This window comes from Bufo gargarizans, chromosome 3 (assembly GCF_014858855.1).
Source record: "Bufo gargarizans isolate SCDJY-AF-19 chromosome 3, ASM1485885v1, whole genome shotgun sequence".
NCBI classification, from domain to species: domain Eukaryota; kingdom Metazoa; phylum Chordata; class Amphibia; order Anura; family Bufonidae; genus Bufo; species Bufo gargarizans.
Genome location: NC_058082.1, coordinates 205,128,731 through 205,153,604, shown reverse-complemented (window position 1 = coordinate 205,153,604; position 24,874 = coordinate 205,128,731). Strand labels below are relative to the sequence as shown.

General features: G+C 46.1%; 1 protein-coding gene across 8 annotated transcripts in view; it reads left to right on the top strand.

Annotated features, from left to right (window-relative positions):
• The window catches only part of INPP4A (inositol polyphosphate-4-phosphatase type I A), a 393,978-nt gene that overhangs the window by 292,167 nt on the left and 76,937 nt on the right, over positions 1–24,874 (top strand). The gene's annotated exons all lie outside the window — the stretch shown is intronic.

The following is a 24,874-nucleotide window of genomic DNA, read 5'->3' as shown; positions in this document are numbered from 1 at the left end:
TTTTGTTTGTTTTTTGCACTCCAGTCAACAACTCGGGAAGATTTTTTTATGCAGAGTGGTCTTGTGTTACTGGTAGTCTGTCATCCTCTATTTCTTGGGTTCTTACTGAGGTTAAAGACCCTGTTTCTTATTCTTTTGTTGGCCCATTAGTGGGTAGGGTATTGGGAGGGTCACATTTTCTAGGTGGCTGTCTATTCCCTAGAACAAATACCATTTACACATCATAGATTTCTGCAAAAGGTGCTTTGTTCTTCAGGAGGCAGCCACCTAGTACCAGCTGTTAGCTAGACACCTGATGTATTTCTACTAAATTGGAATTGAACTGAAATTGCTCCTGTCATAGTAGAGAGGGTTCAATGGAGTCTAAATCGAGCTTAATGAGAAGATGTTCTATGTGAGCTGTTTTAGTTCTGCCTTTTAGAATGACATGATACCCTCCAGGGGTTGTAGACAGTCAAGACTCAATAATGTGTAACATGGTGAGCTCAGATGTCCTAGCTGCCATTGCTAAAGATAGGAGGCATGATAGTTTAAATTCAGTTTTTTTTCCCTCAGAGATGGATTTTCTACTTCTGTGTTACTAAGAAATTCTAATAACTGGTCAACTTCCTGCGTTGTGGAAAATTTTGATTTAATTCTTCTAGAGGCGACATCGCTTTTCAATAATCTGAAGTAAACTGTTATCAGTAAGGTTCAGAATAATTAGGTTCAATACTGAACTAAAGAATTTAAATGGGGTTTTCTGGTAAAAATTACTTTTTAACAAGTTCCTGCAGAATGGCCCCTGAAACAGAAGACATACTTACCTGCTTCACGCTGCTGCTGTCCTCCGCGCTGCCTCCTCTCTCCATCTTCTGGTCCGGCACTGTTAACATCTGGCTGGCTATGGGCATGACCACATCCCCATATCTCTACAGCTTCCCTGTAGAAGAGCATTGATTTTGTACCGCCTATTCTGTTTATGTATGCTACTGCTGTTCTGTTGGTCATCTGTAGCATCACAGAATGATGTAGGGATGATCGGGAAGATTATTTTCAGCAAACGTAGCTTTTCTTTTTTTTAACAAATCTTTATTTATCACGGCAAGCATGGTAAAAAAGACAATAACATATGCGGGCAACAGCCCAACAGTCGAGGAGACATATGCAGTACAATGATGTGAGTATAAGTGCATTATCATGAGTGTACAGGCAATGAATAAAGACAAGTCAAGTTAGTCAGGCGGACCTAACAAGAGTAGTGTGCAAGATATGCAAGGAGGGTCATGTTCCCCTGGGGCTCAACCACCTTGGTCCGCACGACAGCGGTGGTATAGGCCAGTAATAGTGATAAAGTATGCTAATACAGAGTGAAGCATGACCCCTGGTAAGTAGCTCAGACATGATATACAATATAGGGTGTATAACACAAATGGTTATATACTAAAAAGGGGGAGAGGACACAGTAACCCCAGTAGAAAGACACAAGTTCCTCGACTCTGATTCCAACCACCCAAACCACGGCCCCCACATAACATTGAACTTGTCGTGTGAGAAGGACTCCCAGCTAGTAAGTTCCTCAAACCTACAGATCTCGTGAACCTTTTGGGTCCATTCCTCAATCGAAGGAGTATGTGTCGAGAGCCAATGTAGAGGGATTAAAAGTTTGGCCGCCGACAACATGTGAGCTAGTAGAGAATATTTATGCAAGGGGAAATCCTTTGATGGTACATTGAGAAGAACCAGAGTCGGAGAGAGTGGAGGGGCTAAAGGGCATATTTGTTGTATTATCTTACTAAGCGAGGACCAGAACTGGGAGACCCCTCGACACGACCACCATACATGTGAGACTGTGCCAACCTCTTCGTGACATCTCCAGCAGGCTGGGGAAGTGAGAGGATCCATCCTATGTAGCACCTCCGGAGTGCGGTACCATCTCGTCAGCAGTTTAAAGGAATTCTCCTGGATTCTAATGCACCTGGAGAACCCGTGAGAATTCCTGAGTAGTGAAGAGACGGACTCATCTGATAAAGTAATCCCTAAATCTTGCTCCCACCTCTCAATGAAGGACGGTCTGCTAGGTACGCCCTCCAGCAACAATTTGTTGTAGATAAACGAAATAGCCCTCCTCACCGGTTTGTGTGAGGCTACCAGAGTGTCGAACCAAGAGGGAATAAAGTTCCTAATAGCCCTATCGAGGTACTGTCGGCCTATAAATGAAAAGTGAGAGTAATGCAAAGGGGTCCAATTCAAAGCCAATTGTGATGCCTGGAGGTCCCCCAAGGACGCAATCCGCCCGTCTCTCAAGAAATCACCCACAGCAAATTCGTTGAAGGCAGGCCATATCCCCAAGACATCTGTATAGTTTGGAGATAAGCAGTACGGCAGCAGGCGCATGGGGAGAAGGGGCGAGGGACCAGGGCAAAACCCAAACTTCCTAGCTGTAACGTTCCAAGTTGTTAGAAGACCTCTTAGAAGGGGTGGTGCATCAATGCCAAACGCAGGACCACGATCCCCCGACCAAAGGCGGGCGAGCACGTCAGGTGGTGTTAATTGGCTTGCAACTTGGCAACCCAATTTTTTAATGTTAATGTTTAGTAATTCACTCAACAGACGGAGCTGAATAGCCCTATAGTATAATTTGATGTCCGGCAGACCAAAGCCGCCTCTATGTTTTGGCAGGGTTAACAAGCTATAAGCCAATCTCGGACGAGCTCGCCTCCAAATGAAGCCCGAAATAATCCTACGCAGGTCCTGGAAGTAAGAGTCAGGCAAGTATATAGGTAGAGTCTGGAGAAGAAACAGCACTTTGGGAAGGATATACGTTTTAATTATATTTTTTCGCCCCATCCAAGAAACAAACGGAATATCTAAGTGTTTCAATTGATCTTTAATGTCAGCAAGGAGAGGGGCATAGTTTAATTGGAAGGCCTGATCTATACTGGCTGAGATCTTCACCCCTAAGTAGGTGATACTGGACGACCACTGAAAGGGATGATCCTGTGACAGCAATGAGATGGTCGCATCGGGGACACCAACCCCCAGTGCCATGCATTTAGATAAATTAATCTTAAAGTTGGATATATGGCCAAAAGACTCAAAAAGACCCAGGATAGCTGGGAACGCCTTTATTGGATCTGGCAGGAGGAGCAACATGTCATCGGCAAAGGCCGCGACCTTATGAGTCAACGAGCCAACCTTTAGCCCGGCAATGTCATCATCCTGCCTGATGGCCTGTAACAACGTTTCCAGACAAAGGATGAAAAGGGAAGGAGCGAGGGGGCAACCCTGCCTGGTCCCATTGGCTATGGCAAAGGAGGGCGAGAGTACCCCATTGACTCTAACTCTCGCGTGGGGCGAGGAGTACAGGGACAGCACCGCACGGATAAAATGAGGAGGGAAGCCAAATTTGTTAAGAGTGGCTTCCATAAATTGCCAATCGACCCTGTCGAATGCCTTCTCGGCATCAGTGCTGAGAAGGGTGAGCTGCTTGTTACTCTTCAAAGAGTATTCTATGGCTTGCAATACCCTGTAAGTGCCGTCCCTACACTCCCGACCCCCCACGAAACCGGCCTGATCACCCCCTATCAGTCTCTGGAGTAAAGGGTTTATTCTGTGGGCCAGAATCTTTGCCCATAATTTAGTGTCTGCGTTTAGCAGGGAAATGGGCCTATAGCTGGAAGGGAGAGACAAATCCTTCCCCTCTTTAGGGAGCACCACTATATGCGCCTCCAAAGCCTGAGAATTCATGGCGGTACCAGTAAGTAAAGCGTTAAAATAGGAAACGAGTTGGGGGCCTAAGACCGGGAGAAATTTTTTGTAGTACGTGATCGGAAACCCGTCGGGGCCAGGGCTTTTTCCCTGGGGAATGGAGGAGAGGGTTTTCTTAATTTCTTCAAGCGTTATAGGAGCCAATAAGGAGTCCCTTTCTGGTTCCGACAGGGTAGGTAAGGCGAGAGAGTCTAAGAAGTTTGCCACTTTTATTGACCTAGAACCAAGTACATCAGGAGTCTCGCACTGACGAATGTTATATAAAGAGCAGTAATAATCAGTGAACGCCTTAGCGACTTCTGAAGTATCAGAAACTAAAGCACCTGCAGTGTTCCTCATGGAGCTAATGTGTGTTTGCTCTTTACGTTTTTTGATCAGAGCCGACATTATCTTGTTGCCCTTGTCGCCATGGTCATACTGTCTGTGACGCAGTTTTAAGTAAGCATTAGCGGCCTTGGTGTTTAGAAGCGTTTTTAGTTCATTCCTCAGAGATAAAAGGAGCTTATGCTCCTGAATATCCAGTGACTTTTTATGTGTGCATTCTAGTGTCGCAATTCTAGAAAGAAGGGAGTTGATGTCCGCAAGACGCTTCTTCTTCAGGAAGGCACCAATCGAGATCAACTCCCCCCTAATCACAGTTTTGTGGGCTTCCCATATAGATGCGGGAGATACCTCTGCGACTGAGTTGGTCTGGAAATAATCTGTAAGTGAACGTGAGATAGCAGCCATTTGTGAGGGAGTATTAAGAAGAGTGGGATTCAGCTTCCATGTCCACTCTCTAGAAGCAACCCCGGGCAGTGACAGGGACATAACAATAGGGGCGTGATCAGAGACTGTGATAGCGTGGATATCTACCCCATGCACCTGCTGCAAGTACCTGTCTTGGATAAAGAAGTAGTCGAGCCTCTGGTACGATCTGTGTGGGTTAGAATAAAAAGTAAAATCTTTAGCATCTCCATGGATAGACCTCCAGACATCACACAGGTTAAGGTCCCTCAGGCGACCCTGCAGACTCCCCAGGGCACGGTATGATATAGCTGATCTCCCTGATGATGCATCTAAAATAGGATTGAGAGTGAGATTCAGATCACCGCCAATTAGTAACAAACCAGTATACATAGCAGAAATATCCCTAACGATCTTGGTGAGCCAGGGTACAGTTTGCTTGTTAGGGGCGTATAAGTTGCACAAAGTGACCGCCACATTCCCAATTTTACAACTAAGAAATATATAGCGACCCTCCGGGTCTGCAACTATAGTGGGATCGGTGAGGGGGACGTCCTTATGTACCCCAATACTAACCCCCCTGGAAGAGCTAGAATGACACGCATGAAACCATTTGGAATAGCTAGATCTGGATAAATTAGGAACATGCCCTGCTCTAAAGTGGGTTTCTTGGAGTAAAATGATGTCAGCCTTATGTCTCCTTAGTATTTGGAAAACCCGACTTCGCTTGATGGGATTATTACATCCGTTCGCATTGAGCGAGGCTACATTGATAGTCAGAGCCGCCATGTCATAAGAACACCAGATAACCGCACGTACCGACAAGCTATGTCCTCGATAAACTTAACTGAAAATAAAAGAAACAGGCAAACATTGCCACAAAACTGTAGAATAGCAGTACACATAAATATGGAGCAAGTGTAGATATGATGCGCTCTATAACGAGCGAGAGAGGGGGGGAAGTAAGGATTCAAAACCTCTGGCCTGATCTGCCCAAGCTGCCAAGCATTTCAGACCGAAGCACATAAAGTGCAAAAAAGAAAAAGGTCTAATCCCGTGCAGGGAAAGATATGGTCAGTAACAACAATGGGTGAGGAGGGGAGGCAAAAATGTGGACAGACAAGGGGGAGGGAGGGGAGGGGAGGAGGGGAGGAGGGGAGGGGGGGGAAGGAGGGGGGGGGAGACAAACCCAACACTACATAGGAAAATTACATGAGGGAGAGGGGGAATAAAGTAAGTATATAGCCTATTATATAGAACCTATTATATATAATCATTACAATATAAAGCAGTATAACCAATTAGTATGGACCGAAAAACTGGTCTAGGAGAGTGGTCCTAGGGAACCACAAAGGGAGAGGGTGGCAGGAGTGAGGAAAAAGACCAAAAAAGGGCCTCATCCTCACAACTCCAACCTCAACCCAATAACCTACAAGTAGAAAAGAAGAAACTGAAGTGACCCTAAAAAGGGCCTCAATCATTAGAGTCCAACCGCGATGTTCTGGGCTTCTTAAGTTTCTGCTTTCCAACGGTCGTCCACGGAGTAGGGAGTTGCGGGAACGTGCCATCATGCTGGACTGGAAGCCATGAAGGAATGACGATTGGTGGGATCTGCAGGGCATTCCAGAGCACAGGTAAGTCCTCGGGTGAACGGATTATAATGCGCCTATTTCCAGATGTGACCTGGACCCCGAAGGGATAAAGCCATTTGTATGGGATCCTGGCTTCACGCAGAGCCTCTGTAAGTGGTTTCAAAACTCTCCTTTTTTGGAGAGTGGAAGGGGCGACATCCTGGAACAACTGGACTGTGGAGTCTGCAATTTTTACTTCCTCCATACCTCTGGCTTTGTTTAAAATGGCGTCAGTGTCCCGAAAACTTAGTAGGCCGCAAATAATGTCCCTAGGATTATCCGCCGGAGACGGCTTGGGACGCAGGGATCTGTGCACTCTCTCCACTATGATGTTTTTGGCGCGCTCAGCACCCAGGAGGTAAGTAAAGAGCTCGTGCATAGCCGCAAAGAGATTTTCTTTGTCCGCAGCCTCTGGAAGGCCTCTCACACGGATGTTTTTGCGGCGACTACGATTTTCTTGGTCCTCTATTAACAGCAGGGCCGTGTTGATCGCCTCTTTGTGGGTCTCCAGGGTTTTAGCAACGGACGCCGCTTGTGAAAAGAGCGCGTCCTGCGATTGTTCCAGAGCCTCCACGCGGTTGCCTATATGGCGGTTATCTACTTTAATTAGATGACAAGTCCGCAGCGATCGGGGCTAAGGCTCTCTGCAGGGCCATGTCAAAATAGTCCTTAGATAGGTGGGTAGAATCGCTCACCCCAGGTTGCGGCCGGCCATCTCCCTCCAGGGGCGGAGTGCATTCTCCTTGAGCCGCGTCCGGTCTGCGATTCAGCGCTTTCGGCGCCATCTTTTCTTCCCTGATGGGGAGCTGTGCCGCACGCTTGTGAACGAATTTCTCCATTCTGTTCACCTCCTGCTCTTCCCGAGAGCCTCCAGCTAGTACTCCTGCACCAGGCTTAGGCTGGATCTTGACCATGGCACGGGGATTAGAGTGCTAATGAGGCTGAAAGCAGCTTGGTGGCGGGAGCGCTCCTCTCAAGCAGCCGCCATGTAGCACGGTCAGGCTCCGCCCCAAACGTAGCTTTTCTGCTCGGAGTTCTAAGAGGTTGATTTGGAGATTCATCTCCAAAACCTCCCATTCTCCCTTCACTATTGTCCACCCTTTTAGGGGCGCAGCTGAGGTTATATTAATGTCCGCTGTGTCTTATCTGATTGGCCAAGAGCTTAGAATGGGAAGCTGTGATAATTCTTCCATTTCCATTTTGACTTATGGAATTAAATGTACTTCTGAAGTCCACTTTTCTTGTGTTTCAGAAAATTGCCGAACCAAATCTGTTTCTGTATAAAAGAAAATGAGAACAGGAGGCAGTGCCTCATGTGTTTTGCTGTTTTATATTACATCACAGTATAGTCACAATTGCTCTTACCATATAGAGTTGTGGTGAGTCACAACTACTTTGCTTCGCGTGCTGGATGCCTGTACTGCTACCAAGGTTCTTGCCCGTTCCACAGGAACTGTCATCAGGATAGTGAAATCCGTGTAATAAGAAACGTTAATGTGAATCTTTTTATAGCCGCTGTATGCAGGAGACTTGATACCAAGTCGACATGTTTCAAGGGTTTACAGCCCTCTTTATCAGGACTATAATACAATAGAAATAGCTACAATATTGCTCTTTTTAACACAGTGTTTTGGCGCGCAAACAGCCTGGTGATTGTGAGCCAGAACATGTGGGATTGACAGTGGTGGGATGCTGCTCGGGACCCGCCTCCTGTACGGAGACGTCAGTGGGGTGAGAAGCGCTGCTCGGAACCCGCCTCCTGTATGGAGATGTCAGCAGGATGAGAAGCGCTGATTGGGACCCGCCTCCTGCACGGAGATATCAGCGGGATGAGAAGCGCTGATTGGAACCCGCATCCTGCACGGGGATGTCAGCGGGATGAGAAGCGCTGCTTGGGACCCGCCTCCTGCACGGAGATATCAGCAGAAGCGCTGCTCGGGTCCGGACCCTTCTCTCATAGATCGTGTCAGAATGGCAGACGCTGGTGCAGTACCGCCTGCTATGCGTGGATGACAGGGGAATGAGAAGCGCTACTATATTCAGTTATATTCGAAAATATAGGAAAATCCAGCTCAGGAATGGTGGAAAAATTCATAGCTTTTTTGCGGCATAAAATCTTCGACAAAAACAGGAATTGTTCGGTTACGCGTTTCAGACCACAAACAAATATCGGTCCTTCCTCATGACATATCGAACTAGTAATGGGATCGCACCATATGAACAGCTCACACAGCTGGCCGTGCAATCAATCGATCACATGATCGTGAGGAGCTGCACACATGGTGCAATCACATATGTCCAATCACTTTAAACATACACAGAGAGAATTAAAATCACATGTACTGATCGAAACATCTACACAGACATGTAGTCAATGCATATATAAAAGAACAATGGCAAAACAAAAATGTATATAGAAATAGTGAAACATCTGAAGACAAAAGGGAAAAAAGAAAAACTCCCCTAATAGTGTAGAATTAAATCATGCCTTTTATTAAGACCTTGAGGCTGTCTTGAACCCAGCTGGAAAATCCAGTATGCCTCTCGATTCAAGAGTTTCCTCCTATGGTCGCCCCCTCTGGTGGGAAGGAAAACTCTTTCGATTCCTTGAACCACTAGATTGGAGGTGTCACCTGCATGGAAAATAGCAAAGTGTGTACTGACAGCGACACGTTGCGGTTTTTGTAATGTGGGATATCTGAGATGTGCTTGCGTATGCAAGTTTTTATTTCATTCGTGGTACATCCCACATATTGCAGTGACAAAGTTCGCACGTTATCGTATAAACCGCAAACTTTGTGTTGCAGTTAAGATTGGACTGTATGGTGAATTCCTTATTGTTAGCAGTAGATATAAACTTCTTTGTGGCTCTGGTATGATTGCAACAAATGCATTTAGCATGACCACATTTATAGCTGCCTTATTAATGAGCCAGGTTGGTCTCTGCGAAATCTTTTCAGAGAACAAGCTGGGACTTAAGTTATTGCCTAGGGTTGGAGCCCTTCTTGCTACGCAGTTCACTCCCTCTGCGACAATATCTATCCACTGATTGTCGCATGACAATAAAGGGAGATATTTCTTGATGATTTTACATATGTGATCATATTCCAGGCTATATTGTGTCACAAAGGTAGTAAAATCGCGTTTGCATTTTGATGTGGCATTTACCTGGGGCAGTGATTTTACTTTCGGAAACACAAGGAGAGCTGTATCCATGGCTGAAACTTCAAACACAAAAGAGGCAACAGATTTTTGAGAATAAGCCCTGCTAGTAAGCCTATCTGTGATATTCCTGGCTTCTTGTGCGAATAAATGAATATTCGAACAATTGCATCAAGCTCAAATGAGTTCACCTTTGGGAATACTCCCTATTGTGTGAGGTGGATGACACGAATTGGCGTGCAATATCGTGTTGCCTGCTAGTTCCTTTCTGTATGAAGTGGTGATAACTTCGGATGTGGTGCAGTCCCCCTCCAATCACAAATCCAGAAAGCATATGCATCTGCTGTGATGTTGGAGACTAAAGGAAATAGACTCCACACATGAATTAATATAGTCAAGGAACAGTGGTATGACTATACATATATTCAGTTACAGGCTCATTCGGCTTATTATGTTACAGAGTGTTTTGCTTTACACAAGGTGTTACATTTATATCACAGATAGTCGAGCGCCCCGGGGAGCAGTTCCTCTGTGTATGCTCCAAGTCAAATACAGCCGTATGGTCACTACTGTCCGTGGATACTTCCAGATATGCGTGATCTGGATGAATGAGCGTGTCCTCATATAACTGTTCCTAATTGGCTTATGGTGTTAGCGGGGAGGCCATACCGTTGAGGAAACACGGATGGAGTCCCCTAATCACATTAACAGCGAGATAGAGATCGAACCAGGGTTGTGTATGGGGACTGTCACTTTACATCATTCTTTACACAGTGACCTCATTCTTTACACAGTGACATAGCCAGACACACCCAGACTTCGCAGTAATAAACCAAAACCTCACTAATAGAATCTACCAAAATGAACAAAATATTATAGCACACAAAGCTAACAAACTACAGAGAGATAGGGCTGATAAGGAGCAAGGCAGATACAGACTACCCAAAAACTAAAAATATAACAACCATGAAGGCACCCAGGAAATCCCACAGAGGTCTACAAGTCAATATAAAAAAGAAAATATAACAACGAAAAACCCCAGAGTACCATATCATCAATATAACAGAACCAGCTCCTTTACAAATCACCTCTATATGAAGTCAAATCACCAGGGAGGGAGAAAAACCTATACTGAGCCAGTCACAAGCAGTGAGAGAAATAAGGCCAATAACACCCCGATCCCTGAGGGTGTTATTGGTCAACCTGAGATACATTGTAACCTCCCCTCTATCGTGGTCATGGAAGAGAACAAGAGGCCACTGCATAACAATTCCCCACCAGCCGCCTACCATATAACCACAAAAAACATACACCCAGCCAATACAGACGGCCCATCAACTGAGGATTTTTTGGAGAAATTTAGAGCCCTAAAATCCAAATATTTTTTGTACAAAGCTAGGAACCACCTCACTTTTAAGGAACACCTAGGAACTACCACTACACCCCTCATTCACCTTAGCCCTACTAAAGAACTGGATTTAGATGTTCAGAACCACTCTCCCTCGCATCAGGTAAACTTGAATTCTAGTACACACAAAGATGATGGTCTCCTGGGCACCTCCATGGAAACTAATATACAGTCAGGTCCATAAATATTGGGACATCGACACAATTCTAAAATTTTTGGCTCTATACACCACCACAAGGGATTTGATATGAAACTAACAAGATGTGCTTTAACTGCAGACTGTCAGCTTTAATTTGAGGGTATTTACATCCAAATCAGGTGAACAGTATAGGAATTACAACAGTCTGCATATGTGCCTCCCACTTGTTAAGAGACCAAAAGTAATCAAACTTTCACTTTTTAATACTTGGTTGCAAATCCTTTGCAGTCAATTACAGCCTGAAGTCTGGAATGCATAGACATCACCAGACGCTGGGTTTAATCACTGGTGATGCTCTGCCAAGCCTCTACTGCAACTGTCTCCAGTTCCTGCTTGTTCTTGGGGCATTTTCCCTTCAGTTTTGTCTTCAGCAAGTGAAATACATGCTCAATCGGATTCAGGTCAGGTGATTGACTTGGCCATTGCATAACATTCCACTTCTTTCTCCTAAAAAACTCTTTTGGTTGCTTTTGCAGTATGCTTTGGGTCATTGTCCATCTGCACTGTGAAGCGCCGTCCAATGAGTTCTGAAGCATTTGGCTGAATATGAGCAGATGATAATATTGCTCGAAACACTTCAGAATTCATCAGGGTGTTTTCTTCACCAGGGAAAGAATTCTTCGGCCATCCACCACAGTTGTTTTCCATGGTCTTCCGGTTCTTTTGGTGTTGCTGAACTCACCGACGCGTTCTTTCTTTTTAAGAACGTTCCAAACTGTTGTTTTGGCCACGCCTAATGTTTTTGTTATCTCTCTGATGGGTTTGTTTTGTTTTTTCAGTCTAATGATGGCTTGCTTCACTGATGGTGACTAGAGTTGAGCGAACACCTGGATGTTCGGGTTCGAGAAGTTCGGCCGAACTTCCCGGAAATGTTCGGGTTCGGGATCCGAACCCGATCCGAACTTCGTCCCGAACCCCATTGAAGTCAATGGGGACCCGAACTTTTCGGCACTAAAAAGGCTGTAAAACAGCCCAGGAAAGGGCTAGAGGGCTGCAAAAGGCAGCAACATGTAGGTAAATCCCCTGCAAACAAATGTGGATAGGGAAATTAATTAAAATAAAAATTAAATAAATAAAAATGAACCAAAATCAATTAGAGAGAGGTCCCATAGCAGAGAATCTGGCTTCACGTCACCCACCACTGGAACAGTCCATTCTCAGATATTTAGGCCCCGGCACCCAGGCAGAGGAGAGAGGTCCCGTAACAGAGAATCTGGCTTCATGTCAGCAGAGAATCAGTCTTCATGTCATAGCAGAGAATCAGGCTTCACGTCAGCCACCAATGCAACAGTCCATTGTCAGATATTTAGGCCCAGCACCCAGGCAGAGGAGAGAGGTCCCGTAACAGAGAATCTGGCTTCATGTCAGCAGAGAATCAGTCTTCATGTCATAGCAGAGAATCAGGCTTCACGTCAGCCACCACTGCAACAGTCCATTTTCATAAATTTAGGCCCAGCACCCAGGCAGAGGAGAGAGGTCCCGTAACAGACAATCTGGCTTCATGTCAGCAGAGAATCAGTCTTCATGTCATAGCAGAGAATCAGGCTTCACGTCACCCACCACTGCAACAGTCCATTTTCATAAATTTAGGCCCAGCACCCAGGCAGAGGAGAGAGGTCCCGTAACAGACAATCTGGCTTCATGTCAGCAGAGAATCAGTCTTCATATCATAGCAGAGAATCAGGCTTCACGTCAGCCACCAATGCAACAGTCCATTGTCAGATATTTAGGCCCAGCACCCAGGCAGAGGAGAGAGGTCCCGTAACAGACAATCTGGCTTCATGTCAGCAGAGAATCAGTCTTCATATCTTAGCAGAGAATCAGGCTTCACGTCACCCACCAATGCAACAGTCCATTTTCATAAATTTAGGCCCAGCACCCAGGCAGAGGAGAGAGGTCCCGTAACAGACAATCTGGCTTCATGTCAGCAGAGAATCAGTCTTCATGTCATAGCAGAGAATCAGGCTTCACGTCACCCACCACTGTAACAGTCCATTTTCATAAATTTAGGCCCAGCACCCAGGCAGAGGAGAGAGGTCCCATAACAGACAATCTGGCTTCATGTCAGCAGAGAATCAGTCTTCATATCATAGCAGAGAATCAGGCTTCACGTCAGCCACCAATGCAACAGTCCATTGTCAGATATTTAGGCCCAGCACCCAGGCAGAGGAGAGAGGTCCCGTAACAGACAATCTGGCTTCATGTCAGCAGAGAATCAGTCTTCATATCATAGCAGAGAATCAGGCTTCACGTCAGCCACCAATGCAACAGTCCATTGTCAGATATTTAGGCCCAGCACCCAGGCAGAGGAGAGAGGTCCCGTAACAGACAATCTGGCTTCATGTCAGCAGAGAATCAGTCTTCATATCATAGCAGAGAATCAGGCTTCACGTCAGCCACCAATGCAACAGTCCATTGTCAGATATTTAGGCCCAGCACCCAGGCAGAGGAGAGAGGTCCCGTAACAGACAATCTGGCTTCATGTCAGCAGAGAATCAGTCTTCATATCTTAGCAGAGAATCAGGCTTCACGTCACCCACCAATGCAACAGTCCATTTTCATAAATTTAGGCCCAGCACCCAGGCAGAGGAGAGAGGTCCCGTAACAGACAATCTGGCTTCATGTCAGCAGAGAATCAGTCTTCATGTCATAGCAGAGAATCAGGCTTCACGTCACCCACCACTGTAACAGTCCATTTTCATAAATTTAGGCCCAGCACCCAGGCAGAGGAGAGAGGTCCCGTAACAGACAATCTGGCTTCATGTCAGCAGAGAATCAGTCTTCATATCATAGCAGAGAATCAGGCTTCACGTCAGCCACCAATGCAACAGTCCATTGTCAGATATTTAGGCCCAGCACCCAGGCAGAGGAGAGAGGTCCCGTAACAGACAATCTGGCTTCATGTCAGCAGAGAATCAGTCTTCATATCTTAGCAGAGAATCAGGCTTCACGTCACCCACCAATGCAACAGTCCATTTTCATAAATTTAGGCCCAGCACCCAGGCAGAGGAGAGAGGTCCCGTAACAGACAATCTGGCTTCATGTCAGCAGAGAATCAGTCTTCATGTCATAGCAGAGAATCAGGCTTCACGTCACCCACCACTGTAACAGTCCATTTTCATAAATTTAGGCCCAGCACCCAGGCAGAGGAGAGAGGTCCCGTAACAGACAATCTGGCTTCATGTCAGCAGAGAATCAGTCTTCATGTCATAGCAGAGAATCAGGCTTCACGTCACCCACCACTGCAACAGTCCATTTTCATAAATTTAGGCCCAGCACCTAGGCAGAGGAGAGAGGTCCCGTAACAGACAATCTGGCTTCATGTCAGCAGAGAATCAGTCTTCATATCATAGCAGAGAATCAGGCTTCACGTCAGCCACCAATGCAACAGTCCATTGTCAAATATTTAGGCCCAGCACCCAGGCAGAGGAGAGAGGTCCCGTAACAGACAATCTGGCTTCATGTCAGCAGAGAATCAGTCTTCATATCATAGCAGAGAATCAGGCTTCACGTCAGCCACCAATGCAACAGTCCATTGTCAGATATTTAGGCCCAGCACCCAGGCAGAGGAGAGAGGTCCCGTAACAGACAATCTGGCTTCATGTCAGCAGAGAATCAGTCTTCATATCTTAGCAGAGAATCAGGCTTCACGTCAGCCACCAATGCAACAGTCCATTTTCATAAATTTAGGCCCAGCACCCAGGCAGAGGAGAGAGGTCCCGTAACAGACAATCTGGCTTCATGTCAGCAGAGAATCAGTCTTCATGTCATAGCAGAGAATCAGGCTTCACGTCACCCACCACTGTAACAGTCCATTGTCATATATTTAGGCCCAGCACCCAGGCAGAGGAGAGAGGTCCCATAACAGAGGATCTGGCTTCATGTCAGCAGAGAATTAGTCTGCATGTCATAGCAGAGAATCAGGCTTCACGTCAGCCACCACTGCAACAGTCCATTGGCATATATTTAGGCCCAGCACACAGGCAGAGGAGAGAGGTCCCGTAACAGAGAATCTGTCTTCATGTCAGCAGAGAATTAGTCTGCATGTCATAGCAGAGAATCAGGCTTCACGTCAGCCACCACTGCAACAGTCCATTGTCAGATATTTAGGCCCAGCACCCAGGCAGAGGAGAGAGGTCCCGTAACAGAGAATCTGTCTTCATGTCAGCAGAGAATCAGTCTGCATGTCATAGCAGAGAATCAGGCTTCACGTCAGCCACCACTGTAACAGTCCATTGTCAGATATTTAGGCCCAGCACCCAGGCAGAGGAGAGAGGTCCCGTAACAGAGAATCTGTCTTCATGTCAGCAGAGAATTAGTCTGCATGTCATAGCAGAGAATCAGGCTTCACGTCAGCCACCACTGCAACAGTCCATTGTCAGATATTTAGGCCCAGCACCCAGGCAGAGAAGAGAGGTCCCGTAACAGAGGATCTGGCTTCATGTCAGCAGAGAATCAGTCTGCATGTCATAGCAGAGAATCAGGCTTCACGTCAGCCACCACTGCAACAGTCCATTGGCATATATTTAGGCCCAGCACACAGGCAGAGAAGAGAGGTCCCGTAACAGAGGATCTGGCTTCATGTCAGCAGAGAATTAGTCTGCATGTCATAGCAGAGAATCAGGCTTCACGTCACCCAACATTGGAACAGTCCATTGGCATATATTTAGGCCCCGGCACCCAGACAGAGGAGAGGTTCATTCAACTTTGGGTAGCCTCGCAATATAATGGTAAAATGAAAATAAAAATAGGATTGAATGAGGAAGTGCCCTGGAGTCCAATAATATATGGTTAAGGGGAGGTAGTTAATGTCTACTCTGCACAAGGGATGGACAGGTCCTGTGGGATCCATGCCTGGTTCATTTTTATGAACGTCAGCTTGTCCACATTGGCTGTAGACAGGCGGCTGCGTTTGTCTGTAATGACGCCCCCTGCCGTGCTGAATACACGTTCAGACAAAACGCTGGCCGCCGGGCAGGCCAGCACCTCCAAGGCATAAAAGGCTAGCTCTGACCACGTGGACAATTTAGAGACCCAGAAGTTGAATGGGGCCGAACCATCAGTCAGTACGTGGAGGGGTGTGCACACGTACTGTTCCACCATGTTAGTGAAATGTTGCCTCCTGCTAACACGTTGCGTATCAGGTGGTGGTGCAGTTAGCTGTGGCGTGTTGACAAAACATTTCCACATCTCTGCCATGCTAACCCTGCCCTCAGAGGAGCTGGCCGTGACACAGCTGCCTTGGCGACCTCTTGCTCCTCCTCTGCCTTGGCCTTGGGCTTCCACTTGTTCCCCTGTGACATTTGGGAATGCTCTCAGTAGCGCGTCTACCAACGTGCGCTTATACTCGTGCATCTTCCTATCACTCTCCAGTGCAGGAAGTAAGGTGGGCACATTGTCTTTGTAGCATGGATCCAGCAGGGTGGCAACCCAGTAGTCCGCACACGTTAAAATGTGGGCAACTCTGCTGTCGTTGCGCAGGCACTGCAGCATGTAGTCGCTCATGTGTGCCAGGCTGCCCAGGGGTAAGGACAAGCTGTCCTCTGTGGGAGGCGTATCGTCATCGTCCTGCCTTTCCCCCCAGCCACGCACCAGTGATGGGCCCGAGCTGCGTTGGGTGCCACCCCGCTGTGACCATGCTTCATCCTCATCCTCCTCCACCTCCTCCTCATCCTCGTCCTCCAGTAGTGGGCCCTGGCTAGCCACATTTGTACCTGGCCTCTGCTGTTGCAAAAAACCTCCCTTTGAGTCACTTCGAAGAGACTGGCCTGAAAGTGCTAAAAATGACCCCTCTTCCTCCTCCTCCTGGGCCACCTCCTCTTCCATCATCGCCCTAAGTGTTTTCTCAAGGAGACATAGAAGTGGTATTGTAACGCTGATAACGGCGTCATCGCCACTGGCCATGTTGGTGGAGTACTCGAAACAGCGCAACAGGGCACACAGGTCTCGCATGGAGGCCCAGTCATTGGTGGTGAAGTGGTGCTGTTCCGCAGTGCGACTGACCCGTGCGTGCTGCAGCTGAAACTCCACTATGGCCTGCTGCTGCTCGCACAGTCTGTCCAGCATGTGCAAGGTGGAGTTCCACCTGGTGGGCACGTCGCATATGAGGCGGTGAGCGGGAAGGCCGAAGTTACGCTGTAGCGCAGACAGGCGAGCAGCGGCAGGCTGTGAACGCCGGAAGCGCGAACAGACGGCCCGCACTTTATGCAGCAGCTCTGACATGTGGGGGTAGTTGTGAATGAACTTCTGCACCACCAAATTCAGCACATGCGCCAGGCAAGGGATGTGCGTCAAACCGGCTAGTCCCAGAGCTGCAACGAGATTTCGCCCATTATCGCACACCACCAGGCCGGGCTTGAGGCTCACCGGCAGCAACCACTCGTCGGTCTGTTGTTCTATACCCCGCCACAACTCCTGTGCGGTGTGGGGCCTGTCCCCCAAACATATGAGTTTCAGAATGGCCTGCTGACGTTTACCCCGGGCTGTGCTGAAGTTGGTGGTGAAGGTGTGTGGCTGACTGGATGAGCAGGTGGAAGAAGAGGAGGAGGAAGCCGAGAAGGAGGAGGTGGCAACAGGAGGCAAAGAATGTTGCCCTGCGATCCTTGGCGGCGGAAGGACGTACGCCAAACAGCTCTCCGCCTGGGGCCCAGCTGCCACTACATTTACCCAGTGTGCAGTTAGAGAGATATAGCGTCCCTGGCCGTGCTTACTGGTCCACGTATCTGTGGTTAGGTGGACCTTGCCACAGATGGCGTTGCGCAGTGCACACTTGATTTTATCGGATACTTGGTTGTGCAGGGAAGGCACGGCTCTCTTGGAGAAGTAGTGCCGGCTGGGAACAACGTACTGTGGGACAGCAAGCGACATGAGCTGTTTGAAGCTGTCTGTGTCCACCAGCCTAAATGACAGCATTTCATAGGCCAGTAGTTTAGAAATGCTGGCATTCAGGGCCAGGGATCGAGGGTGGCTAGGTGGGAATTTACGCTTTCTCTCAAATGTTTGTGAGATGAAGAGCTGAACGCTGCCGTGTGACATGGTTGAGACGCTTGGTGACGGAGGTGGTGGTGGTGGTGGTGTTGGTGGTACATCCCCTGTTTGCTGGGCGGCAGGTGCCAACGTTCCTCCAGAGGCGGAGGAAGAGGCCGAGGCGGCAGCAGCAGAAGAGGCCGAGGCGGCAGCAGCAGAAGAGGTAGCAGGGGGAGCCTGAGCGACTTCCTTGTTTTTAAGGTGTTTACTCCACTGCAGTTCATGCTTTGCATGCAGGTGCCTGGTCATGCAGGTTGTGCTAAGGTTCAGAACGTTAATGCCTCGCTTCAGGCTCTGATGGCACAGCGTGCAAACCACTCGGGTCTTGTCGTCAGCACATTGTTTGAAGAAGTGCCATGCCAGGGAACTCCTTGAAGCTGCCTTTGGGGTGCTCGGTCCAAGATGGCAGCCGTCAGTAGCAGGCGGAGTCTCTTGGCGGCGGGTGTTTTGCTTTTGCCCACTGCTCCCTCTTTTGCTACGCTGTTGGCTCGGTCTCACCACTGCCTCTTCCTCCGAACTGTGAAAGTCAGTGGCACGACCTTCATTCCATGTGGGGTCTAGGACCTCATCGTCCCCTGCATCGTCTTCCACCCAGTCTTGATCCCTGACCTCCTGTTCAGTCTGCACACTGCAGAAAGACGCAGCAGTTGGCACCTGTGTTTTGTCATCATCAGAGACATGCTGAGGTGGTATTCCCATGTCCTCATCATCAGGAAACATAAGTGGTTGTGCGTCAGTGCAGTCTATGTCTTCCACCGCTGGGGAAGGGCTAGGTGGATGCCCTTGGGAAACCCTGCCAGCAGAGTCTTCAAACAGCATAAGAGACTGCTGCATAACTTGAGGCTCAGACAGTTTCCCTGATATGCATGGGGGTGGTGTGACAGACTGATGGGGTTGGTTTTCAGGCACTATCTGTGCGCTTTCTGCAGAAGACTGGGTGGGAGATGATGTGAACGTGCTGGATCCACTGTCGGCCACCCAATTGACTAATGCCTGTACCTGCTCAGGCCTTACCATCCTTAGAACGGCATTGGGCCCCACCATATATCGCTGTAAATTCTGGCGGCTACTGGGACCTGAGGTAGTTGGTACACTAGGACGTGTGGATGTGGCAGAACGGCCACGTCCTCTCCCAGCACCAGAGGGTCCACTAACACCACCACGACCATGTCCACGTCCGCGTCCCTTACTAGATGTTTTCCTCATTGTTATCGTTCACCACAACAACAAAAATATTATTTGGCCCAATGTATTGTATTCAAATTCAGCTGAATATAAATTTGAGGCCTAGTATTTAGGCGCTGGGTGACAGGTATAGATTTACTGACAGAATTAGACTTGGAAATGCACAGTAGCGTGTGTGTGAAGTTATTCAGAATGACCCTATCAGCACCTTGATTCTGATATACCCTTTTAGGGATGTATTTAAAGTAGGCCTGATACAGCAGAAACCACTAAATTAGGAAATTGCTAAATTGGGAATTGTATTTCAACCCAGAACAAAAAATGTGCTTTGACGGACACTAAATAACTTGTCCAGCCAGAACAGTGCAGCAGTAACGACAGATTTAGCAGGATATAAATTTGAGGCCTAGTATTTAGGCGCTGGGTGACAGGTATAGATTTACTGACGGAATTAGACTTGGAAATGCACAGTAGCGTGTGTGTGAAGTTATTCTGAATGACCCTATGTGCATCTTGAATATTATATACCCTTTTAGGGATAGATTTCAAATAGCTCTGATACAGCAAAAACCACTAAATTAGGAAATTGCTAAATTGGGAATTGTATTTCAACCCAGAACAAAAAAATGTGCTTTGACAGACACTAAATAACTTGCCCAGCCAGAACAGTACAGCGGTAACGACAGATTTAGCGGGATATAAATTTGAGGCCTAGTATTTAGGCATTGGGTGACAGGTATAGATTTACTGACAGAATTAGACTGGGATATGGCCAAAAAATAACCACACCATTGCTGGTTAAATGCACTTGGTGTGACAGCTTGACCAACCACACTACTGAGGGTTAAATGCACTTGGTGACAGGCGCAGCTTGCCCCTGATGTAGTATATGGCCAAAAAATGAACAGACTATTGCTGGTTAAATGCACTTGGTGTGACAGCTTGACCAACCACACTACTGAGGGTTAAATGCACTTGGTGACGGGCGCAGCTTGCCCCTGATGTAGTATATGGCCAAAAAATAAACAGACTATTGCTGGTTAAATGCACTTGGTGTGACAGCTTCACCCTGATGTAGGCTTTAGCCAAAAAACAACCACACCATTGAGGGTTAAATGCACTTGGTGACAGGCGCAGCTTGCCCCTGATGTAGTATATGGCCAAAAAATAAACAGACTATTGCTGGTTAAATGCACTTGGTGTGACAGCTTCACCCTGATGTAGGCTTTAGCCAAAAAACAACCACACCATTGAGGGTTAAATTCACTTGGTCGCAGCTTGTGCTGGCGCACCACAAGACACAAAATGGCCGCCGATCACCCCTGAAAAAAGTGACTGACAAACGGTCTGGGCAGCCTAAAAACAGTGAGCAATTGAGTATCAGCAGCTCAATGACCCACAGCTGCAGATCGATCAATAATCAAGTCCTTTGGAGGAGTTAATCTGCCTAATCTCGCCCTACTGTCGCAGCCGCAACCTCTCCCTACGCTAATTAGAGCAGAGTGACGGGCGGCGCTATGTGACTCCAGCTTAAATAGAGGCTGGGTCACATGGTGCTCTGGCCAATCACAGCCATGCCAATAGTAGGCATGGCTGTGACGGCCTCTTGGGGCAAGTAGTATGACGCTTGTTGATTGGCTGCTTTGCAGCCTTTCAAAAAGCGCCAAGAAAGCGTCAAAAAGCACCAAGAAAGCGACGAACACCGAACCCGGACTTTTACGAAAATGTCCGGGTTCGGGTCCGTGTCACGGACACCCCAAAATTCGGTACGAACCCGAACTATACAGTTCGAGTTCGCTCATCCCTAATGGTGACAGCTCTTTGGATCTCATCTTGAGAGTTGACAGCAACAGATTCCAAATGCAAATAGCACACTTTAAAAATGAACTCTGGACCTTTTATCTGCTCATTGTAATTTGGATAATAAGGGAATAACACACACCTGGCAATGGAACAGCTGAGAAGCCAATTGTCCCATTACTTTTGGTCCCTTAACAAGTGGGAGGCACATATGCAAACTGTTGTTATTCCTACACCGTTCACCTGATTTCGATGTAAATACCCTCAAATTAAAACTGACAGTCTGCAGTTAAAGCACATCTTGTTCGTTTCATTTCAAATCCATTGTGGTGGTGTATAGAGCCAAAAATCTTAGAATTGTGTCAATGTCCCAATATTTATGGACCTGACTGTAACTGTGCACCAAACATCATCACAGGAGATTGGAGATACAAACCACTCCATTATTATAATTGATAATACAGCCTCAGGAGCAACAGCTTTGGTTCCTTTTTTAGACCATGCCAAGAAATCACGTCCCCCCAGAAAAAAAAAAAACGATTACTCCATGCATCACCCAATATTTCAAACCCACTCTAAGAAAAATAAAATTAGAACACGAGGATTTAGAGGAGGTCAGCAAAAAAGGAAAGCCAATATAAACGCAGAAAATCATTCCCTACCCCCAAAGGAAACACGACATAAACTTACATTCACGGTAAAGATTTTTAATCTGTCTACTCACACACTAGCAACATCAGAAAATAGACTATTGCAAAAAGGGCTCTCTTTTTGCCCCTATAACCCAGTTGATCCATTTGAACTATATCTAGACATACAAAAATTCTGAAGAAATCTGACAATAAAAAGACCATTGAATTTGAAAACACCAAAAATACCCATGAAAACAAAAACAAGAACAGTAGTATGAATGAATCGTATATACATCAAAAAGTCCGACCAAAATCAAACTTCTTTCCCCTTCAAAACCAAGGCCATTTCATACCAACATTCTTTGACCTAGTCTCTACAGACATAAAAAAGATTACATCCAAATCAGAAACCCCTGGTAACAAGGATAATTTGAATAAACCAGAGAAAAATGCCCTAAAAAAACTCAAAAATAATAAAGACATTATAATCCGCCCGGCTGACAAAGGTGATGGAGTGGTCATACAGAAAGAACTAGGATGACTATGAAAAAGAGGCCCAGAATATTCTAAATAATACATCATATTACCAAAAAAGTCTAAGAAAATGAATTTCCAGATATAAATAAGAGACCGACCAATCTTATAAAGAATGCATATGATAAACAATATATCAATAAAAAAGAAAAAAAAATTCTTACTACCCAAATCCCCCTGTACTCCATATTTTTACCACTTCCCAAAGATCCATAAGAATACAGAGAACCCACCAGGAAGGCCCATTGTATTAAATACGAAATCTGCAACAAGTGACTTGTCACACTACCTAGACCTTTTTCTACAGCCATATGTCCGTAGTTTACCCAGCTATCTCCATGACTCTAATCAGTTAATTCGGGAACTCAAGAACATCCTATGGAAAGAAACATATGCCCTACTTACCATGGATATAACAGCATTATATTCTAATATACAACATGATCTAGGTTTACAATGCGTGGGTGCCACCCTGAGGAATGACTGTAGACTAAAACCGCCACAAGTAGATTTTTTCCTGGAAAGCTTACATTTTATACTAGAGATTAATTGCTTTTTATACAACAATGCTACATATCACCAATGCAGGGGGACCGCGATGGGGAGGAAAGTAGCACCGTCTTTCGCTAACCTCTTCATGGGGGAATTCGATAATAAATTCATTTTTAACGCACCAAACCCCAAAAAACGAATTATTTACCATAAAAGATATATAGATGATATTTTTATCATCTGGAACGGAGAAGAACAATCAGCATTAGATTTCTGTGAGGCACTAAATAACACTGACTGGGGAATCTCATTCACCCCGTGAATATTTCATTTCAATAAAGTTGAGATAGAATTTCTAGATATCTCCATTACCATTAGAGGGCACTATCTCACCACAAAAACATATTTCAAACTAGCCCATACAAACAGCTACATTTACTATTCAAGTTTTCATCACAAAAAATGGCTCCAGAACATCCCCTACAGTCAGTATAAGCGTATAAGACGTAACTGCACACATGATGAGGATTTTCGACAACAGGCCAAAGTGATACAGAAAAGGTTCATAGACAAGGGATACCCCAAGGGTCTGGTAAAGAACGCCTATATCAGAAGCACCCTGAGCACACAGGATATGTGCTTGGAGAGTGCGAAAAACAAAGAAACACAAAGAGAAATGTGTCTAAATCTAATAACTCAATACAATACGTCCAACAAAGTCATTTTTTCGATACTAGCCAAACACTGGCACATCGTACAGCAAGATCCCTACCTGGAAAAATACCTACCATCTAAACCCAGGATAATCTACAGAGGATCACCCACGATCAGGAATATCCTAGCACCAAGTAAACCGAAACAACATAATAAAGCCCAAAAGATCAACACATATAAACCAACTGGCAGCTTTAAATGTGAAACTAGTCATTGTTTGTGCTGCAAGGTTATTACACATAACCGTACCAGCTTCAACTCAAAGAAAAATGGGTCCACCTCGTAAATCAAACATTACATGACATGTCAGAGCAGTTATGTAATAAATCTAATTAAATGCAAATGTGGGCTTCAATATGTTGGTCGCACCACGCGACCTTTGCACTGCCATGGGAAACAGCACAGATATAACATACAGAGACAATATTCCAAACACAGCGTGTCTAGACATTGCGCATCTACCCCTGAAAAAGGAAACCACCCACTAATAATCACCCCAATTGATTATATACCAGAAAATCCATTCAATAGGTTCAGCAACCTACAAAAAAGAGAGGTTTACTGGGTGTACCAAGTAGATACTCTCGCACCACACGGCCTAAATGAGATTAGTGAGACCATCCTCTACGACGACAGCACTACACATATTCATAGTCGCCCTAAAAAGTACTTACACTGTCTATAATAATTATGTGACTATGATATCTGCAATGCACACCATCGGGAAATATGTAGCCATGCAAATATATAGTCCCTTTCCCTCATAGGCTGTAAACACACCAGTAATAGGGGTACCATACATCTTTTTTCCCAAAAACATTTTTTACCATTATTTTATTTCCATGCACTATTTATTTATTATACACACGAAAGCATATATATATTATTTTTTTTTTACATGATTTTTAATAGTAACCTCCTGCCATCCTGAGATACTTTACACAGATCCTACCAACCTCATGAATGGGACCGTTCTTTATCCATGAATTCTAGGTCTTATACAAATCTAGAAATATTGGGTACATTCAATTGTTTGATATGAAATGAGTTTAGGTCAAGGAGCATATCTATGAGGAACTAACCACTCGCTATGTCACTGTGTAAAGAATGAGGTCACTGTGTAAAGAATGATGTAAAGTGACAGTCCCCATACACAACCCTGGTTCTATCTTGCTGTTAATGTGATCAGTGTTTCCTCAACGGTATGGCCTCCACCCTAACACCATAAGCCAATTAGGAACAGTTATATGAGGACACGCTCATTCATCCAGCTCATGCATATCTGGAAGTATCCACGGACAGTGGTGACCATTCGGCTATATTTGACTTGGAGTATACACAGAGGAACTGCTCCCCCCGACTATCTGTGATATAAATGTAACACGTTGTGTAGCGCAAAACACTCTGTAACATAATAAGCCGAATGAGCCTGTAACTGAATATAGTAGCGCTTCTCATTCCCCTGTCATCCACGCACAGCAGGCGGTACTGCATCGGCGTTTGCCATTCTATGACAGAAGGGTCCGGACCCGAGCAGTACTTCTGCTGATATCTCTGTGCAAGAGGCGGGTCCCAAGCAGCACTTCTCATCCCGCTGACATCTCTGTACAGGAGG